The following is an 18,900-nucleotide window of genomic DNA, read 5'->3' as shown; positions in this document are numbered from 1 at the left end:
CAACAATGTCAAGTGGTTGCCTGAGGTCAAGGCTAAGGAGTAAACTACTGGGTATGGTGGTTCTAAATGATTAGAAACCATGGTGAGAGCAGTTCCAGTGAAGAGGTGGATTCAGAAGCTGGATTATAGCACAATAAAGAGTTAAGGAGGTTAGAATTTGGATTCAGCAAGTGTAGATTGTTCTTTAAAGAAGTCTGGCTTTGATGGGTTGAGATAATTTACATATAGATAATATCACGACTCATTATGTCTAAAGGGGAAAATCCTTGGAAATAGATTAAACAAACAGAAGAGGAATTGGTAATAATTGAGGCCAAGTGCCTGACTGGCTGTGAGGGGAATGAACCCAGAGGCCAGGCGGAGAGTCTAGACCAGGATGTGGTAGGGAGACCTCCCTGTCCTTCCACTGAGATGAGGGAAAGGAGGCGATGGTGGGTGTGAATAAATTCCTTTTCTGGGTGGGGGATGAGGGCAAGCAGGAAGGTGAAGAAGCTCTAGTTACTGGCATTGATAGGGAGAGTGGTAGATCAGTACTTATGAAGATGGTTTGGAATTAACTGTTATGGAATTGTGAGCAAGATAGAATAGAGACCTGGAAAGCAATGCCAGGCCATCAGAAGGCAAGGTTTGGTAGTTTTCTCCAGGGGTTCTTAGCTAATTAGATGGAAGAAGCGTCTCTCTGAACTGCTCATCAGCCCTCAGCTGCCTTCTGCTTTGGTTTTAAACCTCATCACAGAGTGTATCTGCAGATAGTACCGTCTCTTTTGTAAAGGGCTAAACATCATCTACCTGTACAACTTACAACAAATAAACAACAAAAAATGAGATTAAACGTGTTTTCCCCCAAAACCTAATATGAAATATCGTTCTTTTTAATAATGTTGGAATCATAATTAGATTGACCCACATACCAACATGACCATGAAAGCTGGACATGGCCTAGTATTTATCTTATATTTTATAACTCGTCTTCTTGGGAAGGCATCATATTCTGCTACTGCAAGCCTGAATGTTCTTCTATGGCAAGACAGAAGGTGCCAAGTCTAACCCTGTTCCCTAGATCTTACATATTCAGGTGGTAGGCAAGATTTCATAGCTTTAAATCAAGATCTCACTATTCACATTTTAGTTTTCCATGGACTAACTAGCAACCCAGTGTTCTTCTTTCTGGAAAAATTACCTCCAATCCTAATCTCTGCTTTCTCAAATATGGTTGCAGGGTAGAAATCAACTCAACGGTGGGGTCATCCTCTGGTGTGTAGCTTCCTGTGTGAATCCTAGAGGCTTCATTTTGACACCTTGCCTCTCATGTGGTTTTCATCTCAACCTCAATTTCAGCTGCAAATCCTTCTCAGGAAGTGAGGAACTTCCTAGCTTCTTCAGTGGCCATCTCCCCGGCTGCTCCTGGTGGCATCAGTGCTGCATCTTCCCTGAGTCACTGCACTCAAGTGACCAAACTCTTTGGAGTCTCAATTAAGTCTGGTTTCCCACAGAATAAGATTAGTAAATGCTTCAGAGACAGTTTGTGAAATATTGAGTCAATTCTGAACCTAAACTGAAAATAATTTCTTATTTCATCTTGATTTTGAAAATTTAATGCCATATAGATCTTCAGTTGAGGTCACTCATTTCATAAGTTCCAGTTCCCTGCCTTCTGCTTACTCAGAAGTGCCCCTCAGGGTCCCAGTCAGCACATATTTATCAAGAACCTACTCGAGCTTGTCACTGGTGATAAAGAGGTGGATAAATCACAGTACCTGTCATCAGAGGCACTCAAAGTTTGGTAAGAGACAGGCTAGTAGTTAATATATAGCAGCAACTCTCCAAATGTAGTGTACAGAATAATCAATTGAAAGCCTAGATAAGGGAGATTTTTTTCTGTAGACCTGCCAAAGAATCTGCATTTTTAATAAGCGTGTAGGAGTGGGTGGTCTGGGGAATGGTGGAGGTGAGTCTGATACAGATGGCTTGAGAATCACACTTGGAAAAACACTGCAAGACAATAGTATAAGTGTTACAATAAAGGTATTTATCCTGGATGCTCTGGGAGCCAAGGAGGAGCTGACTGACTCCGCCAAGGGAAGTTGAGGGTAGAGAGGCTGAGGGAAGGAGGTTTTATTGGATTGCTACACTGTCTCCTTTCACATGATCTGTGAGGTCTGTGAATCAAATAATCTCCTTGTCTTTGGCCCTTTGTCTCTAAAACCTCTCCTAAAGTATTTTCTACTTGATTTATAGTGCGTACCCTTTTCTCTTATATATGTTTTTATGTTTTCTTTTAACTAAACAAGTTACACCGTCTGCAACTTCATGGGTTTCATGTGTCTTTTTCCATTTCTAGACATGTTATAATTTAAGTAGCAGTCTCCTCCAGAGCTGAGTTTCCCATTCTTAGCTACTTATTTCTGAATTTCACTTACTGCATATGCTTTTTTTTTTTTGCCTTTAGCAAACAAGCTCTTTTCCTTAACCCCAAACTGAAAATAAAACCCTTACCTTACCCAGACATTGAATGTACTGTTTGCTTCTATCAGTTTAAAAGGAAGGTGTGGGATATTGTTGTTGTTGTTGTTTTTTTAATGATGTAATCAGAATTTTTATTTATTTATTCTATTTATTTATTTTTGGCTGTGTTGGGTCTTCATGTCTGCACGCCGGCTTTCTCTAGTTGCAGTGAGCGGGGGCTACTCTTCCTTGTGGTGTGCAGGCTTCTCATTGCAGTGGCTTCTCTTGTTGTGGAGCATGCTCTAGGCATGTGGGCTTCAGTAGTTGTGGCTCGTGGGCTCTAGAGCGCAGGCTCAGTAGTTATGGCACACGGGCTTAGTTGCTCTTCGGCATGTTGGATCTTCCCGGACCAGGGCTTGAACCCATGTCCCCTGCATTGGCAGGCGGATTCTTAACGACTGCGTCACCAGGGAAGTCCCTGGGCTATTGTCTTGTGAAGGTTATCACAGGATAACTTAGCATCATTACATTTGTGTTTATGAATTTACACTTTGATGTGGAGAGAGTAAGAAATGTATCACAAGCAAATCTTTATGCAGTTAGTCTCAAACAAGTCATTACTGAGAAATGAGAAAAAATATCAAGCTGTAGAATATTTTCCTTTTTTTATATTCAAGTATTATTTCCTTCATATTGAAATATGGAAACAAGAGTTGTGTTTTATTGGCAAGGAGGAGGGATGTGGAAAAGTTGTGGTAATCATTTTTTGAAAGAAGCTCCTATGGACTGAATTGTGTTTCCCTAAATTCGTATGTTGAAGCTCTAACCCCCCAGTGTGACTGTATTTGGAGAAAGGGCTTTTAGGAAGTAATTAAGGTAAAATGAGGTCACAAAGCGGGGTGTGTGTGGGGGTCCTAATATGATAGAATTGGTGACCTTATAAGAAGAGGAAAAGAAAAAGATTCTCTTCATGCGTATGCACTGAGGAGAGGCCATGTGAGTACGCAGTGACAAGGCTGAGGTCTGCAATCCAGGAAACAAACTCTCACTAGAACCCAGCCATGCTGACACCCTGATTTCAAACTTGTAGCTTCCAGATCTATGAGAAAATACATTTCTGTGGTTTAAGCCACCCAGTCTGTGGTATTTTGTTATGGTAGCCTGAGATAATACAGAAGACACACTTGACAGCATGAAAGTCTGTGGTTCTGGGTTCTAGTTCTGATTCTACTACCCTTAGTTCTTGTGGCTCTAGAAGTTTCATAAGACCTCAGTTTCCTCTTTGCAGAATGAAGGAGTAAAACTGACTCTTAAGATATTATTTGATTTTGAAATCTTTGATTCTAATTACATGAAATAAACTGCTTTGTGAAGATCATATAACATTGAGCCTGAAGCAGCTTTCAAGGCCTTTTTGCCTAACTCTCATTTAGTGGAAGAGGAAACTCAGGCCCCAGTAGATTGTGACATGACTTTCCCAATGTCACAGTGATACTCCTGGCAATGCCTGGAAGTGTAGTCTCCTGTTTGTTCCTCTTCCTTTTACACTACTGAGTGAGTTGTCAGCTATTAAATAGGAATAGGTTTTCTTTCATGGACCTATTTCATTGGGAAAATGTTAATAAGTTGGAAAATACTAAGCTTTTCAGAATGAACTTTTTAAAAAGTGTTTTATTGTGATTTATCATGAAAATATTCTGTAAGTTTTCTTTTAAAGTTATTATTGCATTTAAGTATTTCTCTCTAAATGTTTATTAATTGATACTAATATGCATATATGGTAATATTTTATTTAAAATTTATTTTTTCAAAATAACATGATATGGTAAATAATAAAATTATACAGATGTATTTATGATGGAAAGTAACAGTTTCTCAATCAAAATTCTCCATTCCCAATTATTCTCCACAAAGGCAAAATCATGCTGTTACTTTTCAGATTTCTTTTGAAGATTAGCTTGACAACGTTAGAGAATGTGCTTATTCCTGTACTCTTCCGTAAATCAATAAACCAGATTCATAGACTTCCTATTAAGAAACTTGAGGTAATAACTCACTTGCATTACTCTCCCATCCTCATCTCCCATGCTAAAATTTGATATTAATATTATTTTTAGTTTTTCTAAACCTTTGTAATTTTTAAATAGTATCATAAGACATCTTTTGGCAGAATTTTTTGATTCCTTGTTTTGTAAAATGAGTACATCTAAGTAGTAGGACCCCTGCTTTTTTCTTACTTTTCCTTTCCTATTTCTACATCTTCCTATCAGCTACTCTTGCTTTTACATGGTCAAGGTTAACATTTACCTTCCATTCTGCAACCACAAATGTGTCATCTCTGCTTGTCCAGACCTTGATTCTACTGTTGAAAACCAATAAAATAATGTTTTAAAGAATGTTTGGGGACCCCAGATATTCTGTACAAATGGATTTTCTGCAAAAATGGAAATTGGAAATTTGCCACTTAGGCAATTTTGAATTAGAAATTACATTTATTTGAATTATGAGGGGAGGTAAATATCCCCTTTTTCTCTACTTTGCCTTTAAAAATGACTTAGCATAAATAAAATGCCAGAAAGGGTGCCATGAATATCATTTAAGTAATTTTTTTAAACTGTGTTAGTTTTTATAAAATTAGAATTTCTGGTTGGGTTCAAAAGGTCTGATTAGACACTGCATTAAATTGTACTTCTTTAGAAGTCTTGATAAACACTCTTTGATATACTGGTTTACTCACTGAAGTGAATTCAGTAAAATTCTATCTTTAATGTGTTCCTATCATGTGATGCTTAAAATTATTCTGTGTAACTAAGTCAGAACCTCACTAAATCATCCTTAGAGTCACACCAAAAAAGACTTCATTGTTGTTAAAAGTATAATTATATTAGTTGGTTTGGGATGAAGGGCATGTTTTAACGTTAATAATCTCCTATGTACTGATTTCTGTTATGTCCAGGGAAGCTTGTAGGAGGTTGCAATGCACTTTGGGTCAATTGTGTCTATATTTTTAATTATATTAACAACTGTAATACATTGCCTCTTTTTTTGTAATCATATTTTCAGTATAGTTGCTAGGGAGTTATTTGTACAGCAGGGACTACAAGTCTCTATGCCTTTCTGATGAAAGTATGTTCTTGAGCTTCCTTGCCTATATAGCATTTCATATCTTGCAGACATAAATCCCAGAGCTAAGCCTAGCTCAAATAGCTCTGTATAGTTTCACTTCCCCAAGGGTAGTTATATCATTTCTGAGGTAAGAGGATCAATACAAAATAAGGTTCTCTAAGTAAGGGCTAAACCAATACCAAATATAGCATTGATGAAACATTTAGCGGCTTCCTGTTTGTGAAGTTCATCAAAGCTATAAAGCTGACTAAAACCAGGATTTGAGTTCTGCAGAAGACTACATGGTCACAAAATATCTGAGACAGTCTTTGTACTTGTAATTGTGCCGGAGGTTTCTATTTTTACCATAGATCATGATGGAATTCCCATTTAAGGCCCTTAACTTCTGATTAAATCACATATCTCATTATGATAAAATTTATTATGAACAAATGTCAATGTATTTCCATACTTTCTACTAGATTATGAACTGCTAGGGAGTATTCATTATGCTTTATCTTCTTTATATCCTCCAGAGTGTACTAGAGGATGCTTCTCATACATGAGATATTTGGCAAGAGCTAGTTTTCTGCCTGGCACTGTGCTAATTAATCAATTTAGATGCGATTTTTCTTGAATTCTCAGAACAACCCCATGAGGGAGGCACTCTTTAGTTCTCTTTCATGGATGAGTAACTTAAGGGAAAGAGAAGTTAAGTCACTTGACTAGAGGCAAACAGCTAGTTAAATATTAGAGCCAAAATTCATCTGTGTCACTGAACTGTTCCAAGATGTCTTATAGTTGGAATCATATAGTATGTAGCCTTTCGGATTGACTTGTTTCACTTAGTAATATGTGTTTAAGATTCCTCCATGTCTTTTCATGGCTAGATAGTTCATTTTTTTCTAGTGTCGAATAATATTCCATTGTCTGGATGTACCGCAGTTTATCCATTTATTTACCTACTGAAAGCCATTTTGCTTGCTTCCAAGATTTGGCAATTATGAATTAAGATGCTATAAACATTCATGTGCAGGTTTTTGTGTGGATATAAGTTTTCAACACCTTTGGGTAAATACCAAAGAATACTATTGCTAGATTGTTTGGTAAGAGTATGTTTACTTTTGTAAGAAACCACCAAACTGCCTTCCAAATTGGCTGTGTCATTTTTCATCCCACCAGCAATGGATGTGAGTTCTCATTGCTTCACATCTTCACCAGCATTTGGTGTCATCAGTGTTTCAGATTTGGGCCGTTCTAATAGGTATGTAGTAGTATCTCGTTGTTTTAATTTCTAGTTCCCTAATGACATATGATGCTGAACATCTTTTCACATGCTTGTTTGCCATCTGTATATCTTTTCTGGTGAGGTGTCTGTTCAGGTCTGTGGCACACTTTAAAATATGGTTGTTTGTTTTCTCACTGTTGGGTTTTTTGAAATTGAAGTATAATTCTTAATGAGTTTTAAGAGTTCATTTTATATTTTGGATTACAATTCTTTATTATATATGTCTTTTGCAAATATTTTCTCGCAGTCTGTGGCTTTGTATTCTTTTACATTTGTATTCTTTTGACATTGTCTTTTGCAGAGCAGAAGTTTTTAATTTTAATGAAGTCCAGTTTATCAATTATTTCTTTTATGAATTGTGCCTTTGGTGTTGTCTCTAAAAGGTCATCAACACATTCAAGATCATCTAGGTTTTCTCTTGTGTTCTAGAAGTTTTATAATTTCACATTTTACATTTAGATCTGTGATTCATTTTGAGTTAATTTTTGTGAAGGATGTAAGGTCTGTAACAACTTCACTCAAGTTGTTCCAACACTATTTATTGAAAAGACTCTCTTTGCTTCATTGTATTGTTTTTGTGCCTTTGTCAAATATCAGTTTACGACAATTATGAGCATGTATTTTGGGGCTCTATATTTTGTTTCATTAATCTATTTGTCTATTCTTTTACCATTACCATACTATCTTTTTTTTTAACATCTTTATTGGAGTATAATTGCTTTACAATGGTGTGTTAGTTTCTGCTGCATAACAGAGTGAATCAGCTGTACATAGACATATATCCTCATATCCCCTTCCTCTTGTATCTCTCTCCCAACCCTCCCTATCCCACCCCTCTAGGTGGTCACAGATCTCCCTGTGCTATGCAGCTGCTTCCCACTAGCTATCTATTTTACATTTCATTACCATACTATCTTAATTACTGTAGCTTTTATAGTAAGTTGTCTTGAAGTCAGGTGGTGTCAGTCTTACAATATTGTAAGATGTTCTTCTTCTTCTTCAATATTGAGCTGACTTTTCTGAGGCTTTTACCTTTCCATATACTCTTTAGAATCAGTTTGTTTATTTCCACAGAATAATTTGCTAGAATTTTGATTGGGATTGTGTTGAATCTACTAAGTTGGGAAGAACTCACATATTGACAATATTGAATCTTTCTATCCATGAACATACTTCTTTGATGTCTTTCATCAGAGCTTTGTAGTTTTTCTCATGTAGATCTTGGCATATTTCGTTAGATATATGCCTAAATATTTCCTTTTTGTGGTGCTAGTGTAAAGGATAATGTGCTTTTTTTTATAAGTAAAGTTTTATTGGAACACAGTCACAGTCTTTCAGGTACATATTATCTGTTGTGCTACAAAGCAGAGTTCAGTACTTGCCATAGAAATTATGTGATCCACAGATTTTAAAATATTTCCTATCTCGCCTTTACAGAAAAAGTTTTCCTTGTCTAGAGGAATAACTTTCAAACTCCAACTCACACTGGAAAATATATTTTACTTGCTGATCCTGTACACACATTTCAGCAATTAAAATATTACAGATGCCTGAGTGTGGGGTTGCCAGATTTACCTATAATTAAAAAGCAATAAAGGATAATGTACTTTAAATTTCATATTCTTCTTGTTAATTATTGGTGTATAGGAAAGTGATTAATTTTTCTATATTAATCTTGTATTCTGCAATTTTGCTATACTTAGTTCCAAGAGTTTTTTGGTTTGTTTGGTTTTTTTTTAGTTTTCTACATAGCTGATCATGTCCTCTGTGAACAAAGACCATTTTATTTCTTCTTTCCCAATCTGTATACCTTTTATTTCCTTTTCTTATTGCATTAGCTAGAACTTCCAGTATGATATTGAAAAGCAGTAGTGAAGGAAAATCCTTGCCTTTTTCTTAGCCAGGAAGCTTTGGGTTTCTTATCATTAAGTATGATGCTAGCTCTAGGCTTTTTGTGGATGTTCTTTACCAAGTTGAAGAAATTCTACTCTATTCCTGGTTTACTAAGAGTTTTATCAAGAATCGGTGTTGGATTTTGTCAAATGCTTTTCTCATCTGTTAATATGTCATGTGATTTTTTTTTTTTTTTTTTAGCCTGTTGATGTGCTGGATTACATTAATTGATTTTTGAATGTTGAACCTGCTTTGCATTGCCTGGGATAAATCCCCCTTGGTCATCGTGTATAATTCTTTTATACACTATTTGATTCAATTCATTAATATGAGGATTTGTTGAGGATTTTTACACCATTGTTCATGAGAGATACTGGCCTGTAGTTCTCTTTTCTTATAATATCTTTTTCTGGTTTTGGTATTAGAGTAATGCTGGCCTTGTAGAATGAGTTAGGAAGTGCTCCCTCTTCTTTTATCTTCTGGAAGGGATTGCAAAGAGTTGTCATAATTTCTTCCTTAAATGTTTGGTAGAAATCATGGGTAGAAACATCTAGGCCTGGTACTTTCTGTTTTGAAAGGTTATTAATTTTTTATTTCTTTAATAGATATAGGCCTATTCAAGTTGTCTATTTCTTCTTGAGTTTTGACAAGTTGTGTCTTTCAAGGAATTGGTTTGTTTCATCTAGTTTATCAAATTTGTGGTCATAGAGTTATTAACAATATTCCTTTATTATCCTTTTAATGTCCATAGAATAGTGATCCATATTTCATTTCTGATATTAGTAATTTGTGTTTTCTCTCCTTTTTTTTTTTAGTTAACATGGCTAGAGTCTTATCAATTAACCTTTTCAAAGGATGACTTTTTAAAAAATTTCCTCTATTGATTTCTGTTCTTTTTTTTTTCTAATATGTGCATTCAGTGCTATAAACTTCTATCTAAGCACTGCTTTTACTACATCCCATACATTTTGATAAATTGTATTTTTATTTTCATTCAGTTTAAAATGTTTTATAATTTCTCTTGAGATTTCTTCTTTTACCCATGTGTTATTTAGAATCTCAATCTCTTTCTCTCTCTCTCTTTATTTATTTATTTTGAAGTTTTCCAGCTATCTCCCTTTTCTTGATTTCCAGTTTAATTCCATTTTGGTCTGAAAGTATGCATTGTATAATGTATTCTCTTCTTTTAAATTTGTTAAGGTGTGTTTTATGGTCCAGAATGTGGTTTATCACAGTGAATGTTCCATATGAGCTTGGGATAAATGTGTATTCTGCTGTTGTTGGATGAAGTAGTCTATAGTTGTCAGTATATCCAGTTGGTTGATAGTGTGGTTGAGTTCGACCTTGTCCTTAATGATTTTCTGGCTGCTTGGATCTCTCCATTTCTGATAGAGAGATATTAAAGTTGCAATTATAATAGTGGATTCATTTATTTCTCCTTGAAGTTCTACCATTTTTTGTCTAATGTATTTTGATGTTCTGTTGTTAGGCACATACACGTTAAGGATTGTTTTATATTCTTAGAGTATTAACCCCTTATCATTATGTATTGCTCCTCTTTATTCATGATAACTTTCCTGTTCTGAAGTCGTATAGTCTGAAATTATTCTAGCTACTCCTCTTTTCTTTTTTTAAAAATTTATTTATTTTGTTTATTTTTATTTTTGGCTGTGTTGGGTCTTCATGGCTGCACGCGGGCTTTCTCTAGTTGCAGTGAGTGGGGGCTACTCTTCGTTCTGGTGTCCAGGCTTCTCATTGCGGTGGCTTCTTGTTGTGGAGCACAGGCTCTAGGCACGTGGGCTTCAGTAGTTGTGGCATGCGGGCTCAGTAGTTGTAGCTTGCAGGCTCTAGAACACAGGCTCAGTAGTTGTGGCGCACGGGCTTAGTTGCTCCATGGCATGTGGGATCTTCCTGGACCAGGGCTCGAAGCTGTGTCCCCTTCATTGGCAGGCGGATTCCTAACCACTGCATCACCAGGGAAACCCCTCTTTTCTTTTGATTATTGTTAACATGGTATATATTTCTCTATCCCTTTAGTTTTAATCAGTATGTGTGTTTGTATTTAAACTGGGTTTGTTTTGGACAACATATAGTTGCATCTTGTTTTTTGATCCACTCTGACAATCTCTGTCTTTTAAGTGGCACGTTTAGACCATTGATATTTAAAGTGATTATTCGTATGGTTGGATTAATATTTACTGTATTTCTTACTGCGCTCCATTTGTTGCTCTTGTTCTTTACTCCTATTTTGTCTTCCACACTTTTTCTGCCTTTCATGGTTTTAATTGAACATGTTATATAACTTCATCTTCTTGCCTTTCTTAGCATACCAACTACACTTCTTTTTCTTTGTTAGTGGTTGCCCTAGAGTTTGCAATATACATTTACAACTAATCCCAATTTCAAATAACATTTCATAGTTAGTATGAGTACCTTATAATAACAAAACATTCCTAATTCCTCCATCTTGTCCCTTGTATCACTGCTGTCATTCATTTCACTTATACATAAGCATACACACACACACACACACACACACACACGCACATGCATACATATGTATACATAATAGAATACCTTGTTGCTATTATTTTGAACGAATAGTTAACTGTTAGATCAATTAAGAATAAGAAAAATAAAAGTTTTGATTTTACCTCTATTTATTCCTTCTCCAATATGCTCTTCCTTTCTTTATGTTGATCCAAGTTTCTGACCTATGTTATTTTCCTTCTCTCTAAAGAACTTCTTTTAATAGGTCTACTGGCAACAAATTTCTTCAATTTTTGTTTGTCTGAAAAAGTTTTTATTTCTCTTTCATTTTTGAAGGATAATTTCACAGGATACTATTCTGGTGGTAGGCTTTTTCTCTCAACACTTCAAATATTTCACTCTACTCTTCTTTGAGGAGAAGTCAGAAGTAATTCTTATTTTTGATCCTCTATAGGTAAGGTGTTTTTTCCCTCTGACTTCTTTCAAGGTTTTTTTTTTATCTTTTGATATTTGAATGTGATATGCCTAGGTGTAGTTTTTTTGGCATTTGTCTTGCCTGACGTTCTCTAAGCTTCCTGCATCTGTGGTTTGGTGTATGACATTAATTTGGGGGAAATTCTTTGTCATTATTGCCTCAAACATTGCTTCTCTTTCTTTCTCTCTTTCTTCTCCCTCTGGTATTGCCATTATATGTATGTTAAAACTTTCGTAGTTGTCCCACAGTTCTTAGATATTCCATTCTGTTTTTTTTTCATTCTTTTTTCTCTTTGTCTTTCAGTTTTAGAAGTTCTATTGTCATATCCTCAAGCTCAGTGATTCTTTCCTCAACTGAGTGCAATCGACTAATGAGCCTATCACAAGCACTCTTCATTTCTGTTACAGTGTTTTTGATCTCTAGCATTTCCTTCTGATTTTTCTTAGAATTTCCACCTTTCTGTTTACATTATCTATCTGTTCCTGCATGTTGTCTACTTTTCCCATTAAAGCCCGTAGCATACTAGTCATAGATTTAAAAATCCCTGGTCTGGTAATTCCAACATTTTTGCCATATCTGACTCTCATTCTGATGTTTGTTTCATTTTTTTAAACTGTATTTTTTGCCTTTTAGTATGCCTTGTAATTTTTTGTTGAAAGGTGAATATGGTGGGTAATGTACTGGGTAAAAGGAACTGTAGTAAATAGGCCTTTAGTAATGTATTGGTAAGGTGTAGGGGGAGGGGAAGCATACTATAGACCTATGAATAGGGCTCAGTCTTTTGGTGAGTCTATGCCCCTGAGCTGTGAACTTCACCAGTGCTTCTCAATCCCTCCCCATCTCCCCTGCCTTGGCTCCAGATGGTTGGCTAGAGGGGGCTGGAGTTGAGTATTTCTCTTCCCCCAGGATGGATAGGCCCTGATGAAACCCCATCAGGTCAACCTGTGGTAAAATTGTTTCTCCTGAGGGCAAGCCTTGTAGTAAGAACAGTATGCTCTGGTGTGTTTCAGGATGGTTCCTTCTCCCCTCCCTCTGCTGGAATTTGCTGATATTCTCTGATTTTCTCTGTGAGGACCTGGTAGAGTTCTTGGAGGTAAAACTTACAAAAGTGTGGGTACCCCTCTATGACTGGGTCCCCATGGATTTCTTTTTTTTAACTCTTGGAGTTTTCCACACTGAGCCTCCAGCAATTTGTCAATTATAGTTCAAGTTTTCCTAACCCAGCACTGGTTTCCTCAGAGGTTTCTGCTCTGGTAAGTTGTAATTCTCTGTATTTACCTGTCTCTCTAGTTTAGGGGGCAGTAGTTTGTCCTGTGACCTCATATCTCTGAGGGATCTAAGAAGAGTTGTTGATTTTTCAGTTTGTTTAGTTTTTTACTTATTAGGATGGACTTGTGACTTCTAAGTTTCTTACATGCTGGACCAGAAACAAGAAGTCTGCCTGAACTCTTAATAACCACCAGGCCCCATGTTTTCCCACTAACTAATGGTTGACTTGAATTCTCTGTGTATAGTGTCTTAGCTTGGGCTATACAGGAAGCAGAGTCTGGGTTAAAGGCTAATGTGCTATTATTTTAGTAAGGAGTTCAATCACAGGGAGCAAGAGGAAGGGCAAAAGGGAATGAGGAAGGAAGAAGAACCAGTATGAAGATGTGTTATCAAACTGGCCACTGCCTGGTATTGAGCCTAATTGCCCAATTTCAAGGGGCTCTTGAAGAGGCCATTTAAAGAATTACTTTTCAGAAGAGCCTCTGGGGTAGAGGTGGGAGTAAGTATTCATCTGCTGACCTATTCTCCCATTCATGCAGTTTTACTCCTTGGTTTAACTCCTTTCCTCCACACTTTTGGGTTGTACATGTGTTGGCAAAAAAAAAAAAAAGAGGTCCCATGGTATCTTAGTTTGCATTCCTCTGAAAGCAGAGCCTAGACAAGGGCTTAGGGTTTATGTAATTTATTTGGACAGTGATCTCAGAAAGCAGGGGTGAGGAAGTTGGGAGAAAGAGAGAAGGAGAAAAAGACAATATAGGGTGCATTATTGCAGTCCCTGATGTAAGCAATAGGAGCTCCAACCTACCAGGAATTTTGAGAAATATACAGAATTCCTCTCAGAATTATCCATCCATAAGATGAGAAGCTGGACCATTTACTCACTGTCTTCGAACTCCCATTTATTGAGAGTTGCCCCCTTGGGGCTGTAACTCTCTTCCCTTTCTGGGCAGTGCTTACATGTGGACTGAGAGTACTTCTGGGACTTTGGAAAAGTCTCCTAGCTTAAAAAAGCAGAGATTTGCATAGTCAGTGTGAGTGTGATCTTGAGTACAACTGCCCACCACAGAGTTGAGCCAAAGAGATGTGCCATGGATTATTAGTTGCCTTAGGGAACAGGGAAGCATTAGGGCAGATGGTCAGAAGAGTATTTCTTTTGTAGGATACTGTGAGATTAGCCTTCCAGAATGGTGCTGACATGCTTATTTTGAGTGGCTCGCATTGTTTATATAGCCGGGGGCTCTGCTACAAACATTTGCCCAGGACTCCACACACCCTAGGGGGAGCCCTGCCTCTGTGAAGCAGGTTGGAATCGTGCAAACTGACGGCAGTGGCTGCAGCTGAAACAAAAGTAAGAAGGGGAGGACTTACAGTGTCATTTACTAGGTAACTGATATCCTTGCTTAGGTGCTTCTTCAGAAAAGTTTTCTTACAGAAGATTTTTAGAATCTATATTCCTCTATTACATATAGAATAACATTTGCAAATGTTTTATGAGTGAGTCAACATATGGGGTGGGTTGAAAAATGTGGCTGCAAATTCTTTTCACCCTCGTATGTATATTCCTTCCAATTCAGAGTTGGAGTCTATTTCTCCACCCTCTTGAATCTGGACTGGCAGGTAACTTTCTTCTTTTAGTTTATAAAGTCTCTAGATCAAGAGGAGCTATACTACTAGAGGTGGTCTTGTGACTCCCTCTGACCCATAAAATGAAGTGAAAGTGAAATTTTGCAAATTCTGGTCTTGAAGCTTCTGCTTTCACCCTCTCCACTGAGACCAGCATGGAAGGAGTCTAGCCAGTGTTTTCTACTGGAGAAGGAAAGGCAATGTGGGGGAGAAAATCAAGACACCCTAGCTGATGGCCAGCAACCACTCCCAAATGTGAGTAAGGCCATGTGGATCCTCCAGCCTGGCCACCTTTAGAGCTCAACAAACTCACATGAGTGAGTCCAGGCAAAGGCAGATAGGACTGCTCAGCCAAGCCACAGAATCATGAGAAATACTACATTATTGTTGTTTTAAGACATTAAGCTTTGGGTGGTTTTTTATGTGGCAGCAGATACCTGATATAACATAACGAAAATACTAAAAGCCTTTGGAAGCATTTTTATGCTTCAGCTAAATAGATGACTAAATTAAATGATGTGTTAATAAAATTTGCAAATACTAATAAGGTTTCATGGTGACCTTTTCTGTATTTAACCAATGAAGAAAACACAAAGGAGGAGTTGCCGTTCCATGCTAGAAAGTAAGCTTATGAAAATTACACCTCAGTGAAATAGGTAAAAGGGCAAATAGTACCTTAAATAGTCCATGTAACTACAGAGAACAATTTATATGTGTATGAATTCTTGGCTTCTAGGAAAAGAAGTAACTGAAAAGAAGTCACTTTAGTGACTGTCAGGATGTGATTGAAAAGATGATGCCATTTTGTACTCTGGTCTAATTCTAAATGATTTTGTGGATCATAGCAGTTACTAACATTTACTGAAAAGGCTTGATGGAATGGAGCTCTGTTGGCTGAGTAGGGACTATGTTGTACTTGTGGTGCTCCAAAAGTTTCAGAAAGTGGCAATGATTGGAAAGGAGAGGAGAAGCCCAAGAAAATAGATTCCTTATTTTTGGACTTTGCTTGAGTCTATCATGTCCAAAGAGCCAGAGATACCTCATTTCCTTCTAACCATAGAGAGGAAATATCACATCCTGCCTTTAAAATTTGTAGCAGCAGAAATTTGAGTTTTGTTACAAAATGGAAAAAGAGACCTCATAGATTTTCACAAATCACTAATTAAAAGAAATACTTTTTGCATAGTACTGGGTACAGTAATACTGGTTCTTTGACCAAGTGATACATTGTCATACATAATCTACATATCTAGATTATACAACTTGGTAGCTCATGGGCCAAGTCTATCTACCTTTGGGTATATTTTGTTTAGCCTGCATTGTGTATAAACATAGTGTGTTACAAAAATTGAGATGCCTTTTAAAAATCCAAGAGCTTTCACACAAAATTCCATACTTTCAGCATTTCTTGAAAATTGGATGATCTAACCACAGGTCTAAAGTGAGGGATAGCACCCACCTTAGACAGATCCCATGTTCTCCAGCCAGCAGGCTACACTGATTACCTTATCCGTCTGGTTGCTGTAGGCAAGTGCCAGCATTTATAGACTCATTTCAAAGGGGCAAGCATCCTGGTAATCTGGACTTACTGACTATTTAAACAGCAGTAAGTGGTTTGATTTCCCACAAGTGGAAAATGATCATAAAAAGTCATTTACATATGAAATATACATTTTAAGTCATTTCCACTACTAAAAAAGCCCCAGTTCAGGCAGAGCGTTCATAGGTTTAGGTAAAATGTTTTAGGGAATGCTTCACAGCTGATAAAGACTTGCTCCCACTCTGACGAGAGGAAGAGAGGAAAGTCCAGAGTTACTTGGATTGAAAGAGGACCTATGTTTTACTTTTGGTATCCCTTGAGGAACAAAGGCTGAGTCTGGGCAGAGAGAACCATAGACAGCTCCCCCTCAGAAGCACCAAAGACCTACAGACTTAGAGGGACCTGTTGAAAGGATATCATGTACCTCACAGGCAACCTGAGTGAATGGTGTTTGAGGACAGGATACTCCACTCTCCACCTTTTCCCTAATGCCTTGGCTTGGTAGAAGATCCTAGAACTTTGACAGAATGCATTTAAAAGGATCAGGGAACCCAAAGAGAGCTCATATCAAGTTTCCCACAATCTCAGTGAAATGGTGCTTTGAGTCAGAAATTACTATAGAAAATAGAGGATTTATTTATTTATTTAATTGAAGTATAGTGATTTAAAACGTGTTAGTTTCTGTTGTACAGCAAAGTGATTTGGATATAAATATATATTTTTTTCCATTATGGTTTATTACAGAATACTGAATCTAGTTCCCTGTTCTACACAACAGGACCTTGTTTTTTATCCATCTTATATATAATACTTTGCATCTGCTAGTCTCAAACTCCCAATCCAACCCTCCCCTGTCCCCTGACTTACTTACTTCCCTTAGTATGATAATCTCTGGGTCCATCCATGTAGCTGCAAATGGCATTATCTCACTCCTTTTTATGACTGAGTAATATTTCATTGTATATGTATGCCACATCTTCTTTATCCATTCATCTGTTGATGGACGTTTAGGTTGTTTCCATGTCTTGGCTACTGTAAATAGTGCTGCTGTGAACATTGGGGTGCATGTATCTTTTTGAATTACAGCTTTTTCTGGATATATGCCCAGGAGTGGGATTGCTGGATCATATGGCAACTCTGTTGTTAGCTTTTTGAGGACCCTCCATATTGTTCTCCATAGTGGCTGCACCAATTTACATTCCCACCAACAGTGTGGGTGGATTCCTTTTTTTCCACACTAGAGGTTTTTATTATTAATACACCTAGAATTGTGGACTGAGATCCATGTCCATTATATTGTCAAAGATATACACTTATTTTAGGAAGGAAAAAATATATTCCATTAAGTACAGTTAGTTTGTGTTTTCAAGGTATTGTGTTATTTTTGTTCCTTAACACTAAGTTTACAAAATACATCCTGTGATTCTGCACTTGATTATTACACTGAATATTAGAATCGTGATCCCTAGAGTTAATTGCCTTCACATGTGTTTGGTCATTTGCTGCCAGCTGTGTCTTTGTTTTAAGAGCATCCTTATGTTTCTCCTTCACACCAGCCAGAAACATTTCCGGCGCTATGCACAAGTAATGGCTCTTTAAATTACCACCATCCAGTCATCTTCCAAACAGGTTTTCTTCAAGAGTCAGCAAATGAACAGGACCTTCAAGGACTGCTCTCCAAATAAGTGGATCTTCTACTTTACATGGACTGAGTTCCCACTGGGAATTCCAGGTTTTTATTTCAGAGCATCAAGACACATTGTTGTTCATTCTTAAACCTTAGTTGAGAGTTCCAATGGAAATTCTATCAATATGACAACTGTATTCACTCATTTATTTAAAAAATATATGTTGAATAGCAACTATGTGCTCAGGATGCCATATAAGATCCAATAGCTGCTCTCTGGGAGCTAACAACCTTCTGGGTGAGAGACGAATATATGCATGATTATAAAGGGACATGAAAGTGCTACGGTGAAAGTAGGCACAAGGCAGCAAAGGACAAAAATTGGTGGGTGGGTGGGAAGTCAGAGTACAAAGGAGGTCAAGAAGCATTTTGCTGATGTAATATCCAAAGTATGTTTTGAAGTAAGGAGTTGGAATTATTTAAGAGAATAAACAAGGACCAAAACCTTGAATGCCGTATTAGGAAATTTGGACTTTACCCAGAACTGAGTGTGGTTCCATGTGGTACCAGTAAAGAATTCTAACCAAGAAGGGGGCTTGATCTGATTTCCCTTTTAGAATGAGCACTTTGGTGATAGTGTGGAGGATGAATTAGGAGCCTGGTAAAGCCAGGGCAAAAAGATATGTCTTAGGAGGCAGTTAAAATAACTTAGATAAAATGTCCATTGACAGATGAATGGATAAAGAACATGTGACACATATATACAATGGAATATTACTCAGCTATAAAAAGGAATGAAATTGAGTTATTTGTAATGAGGTGGATGGACCTAGTGTCGGTCATACAGAGTGAAGTAAGTCAGAAAAAGAGAAACAAATACCGGATGCTAACGCACATATATGGAATCTAAAAAAATGGTACTGATGCACCTAGTGGCAGGGCAGGAAAAAAGACACAGATATAGAGAATGGACTTGAGGACACAGTGGAGGAAGGGGAAGCTGGGACGAAGTGAGACAGTAGCACTGACATATATACACCACCAAATGTAAAATGGATGGCTAGTGAGAAGCTGCTGCATAGCACAGGGAGATCAGCTCGGTGCTTTGTGAAAACCTAGAGGGGTGGGATAGAGAAGGTGGGAAG

General features: G+C 37.2%; 1 long non-coding RNA gene across 1 annotated transcript in view; it reads left to right on the top strand.

Annotated features, from left to right (window-relative positions):
• Positions 1-4,383: 4,383 nt before the first annotated feature.
• The window catches only part of LOC113617146 (uncharacterized), a 110,508-nt gene continuing 95,991 nt past the window's right edge, over positions 4,384-18,900 (top strand). The window contains exons 1-2 of the long non-coding RNA XR_003431537.1: positions 4,384-4,490; positions 6,733-6,814. This is a non-coding gene — a long non-coding RNA (uncharacterized LOC113617146). The remainder of the gene's footprint in view (positions 4,491-6,732; positions 6,815-18,900) is intronic.

The sequence above is a fragment of the Aethalodelphis obliquidens genome, unplaced genomic scaffold (assembly GCF_003676395.1).
Source record: "Aethalodelphis obliquidens isolate GAN/ISIS:26980383/991018 unplaced genomic scaffold, ASM367639v1 scaffold4, whole genome shotgun sequence".
In the NCBI taxonomy this organism is placed as follows: Eukaryota; Metazoa; Chordata; class Mammalia; order Artiodactyla; family Delphinidae; genus Aethalodelphis; species Aethalodelphis obliquidens.
The sequence above is the reverse complement of the archived record's forward strand: the minus strand, read 5'-3'. Positions and strand labels throughout refer to the sequence as shown.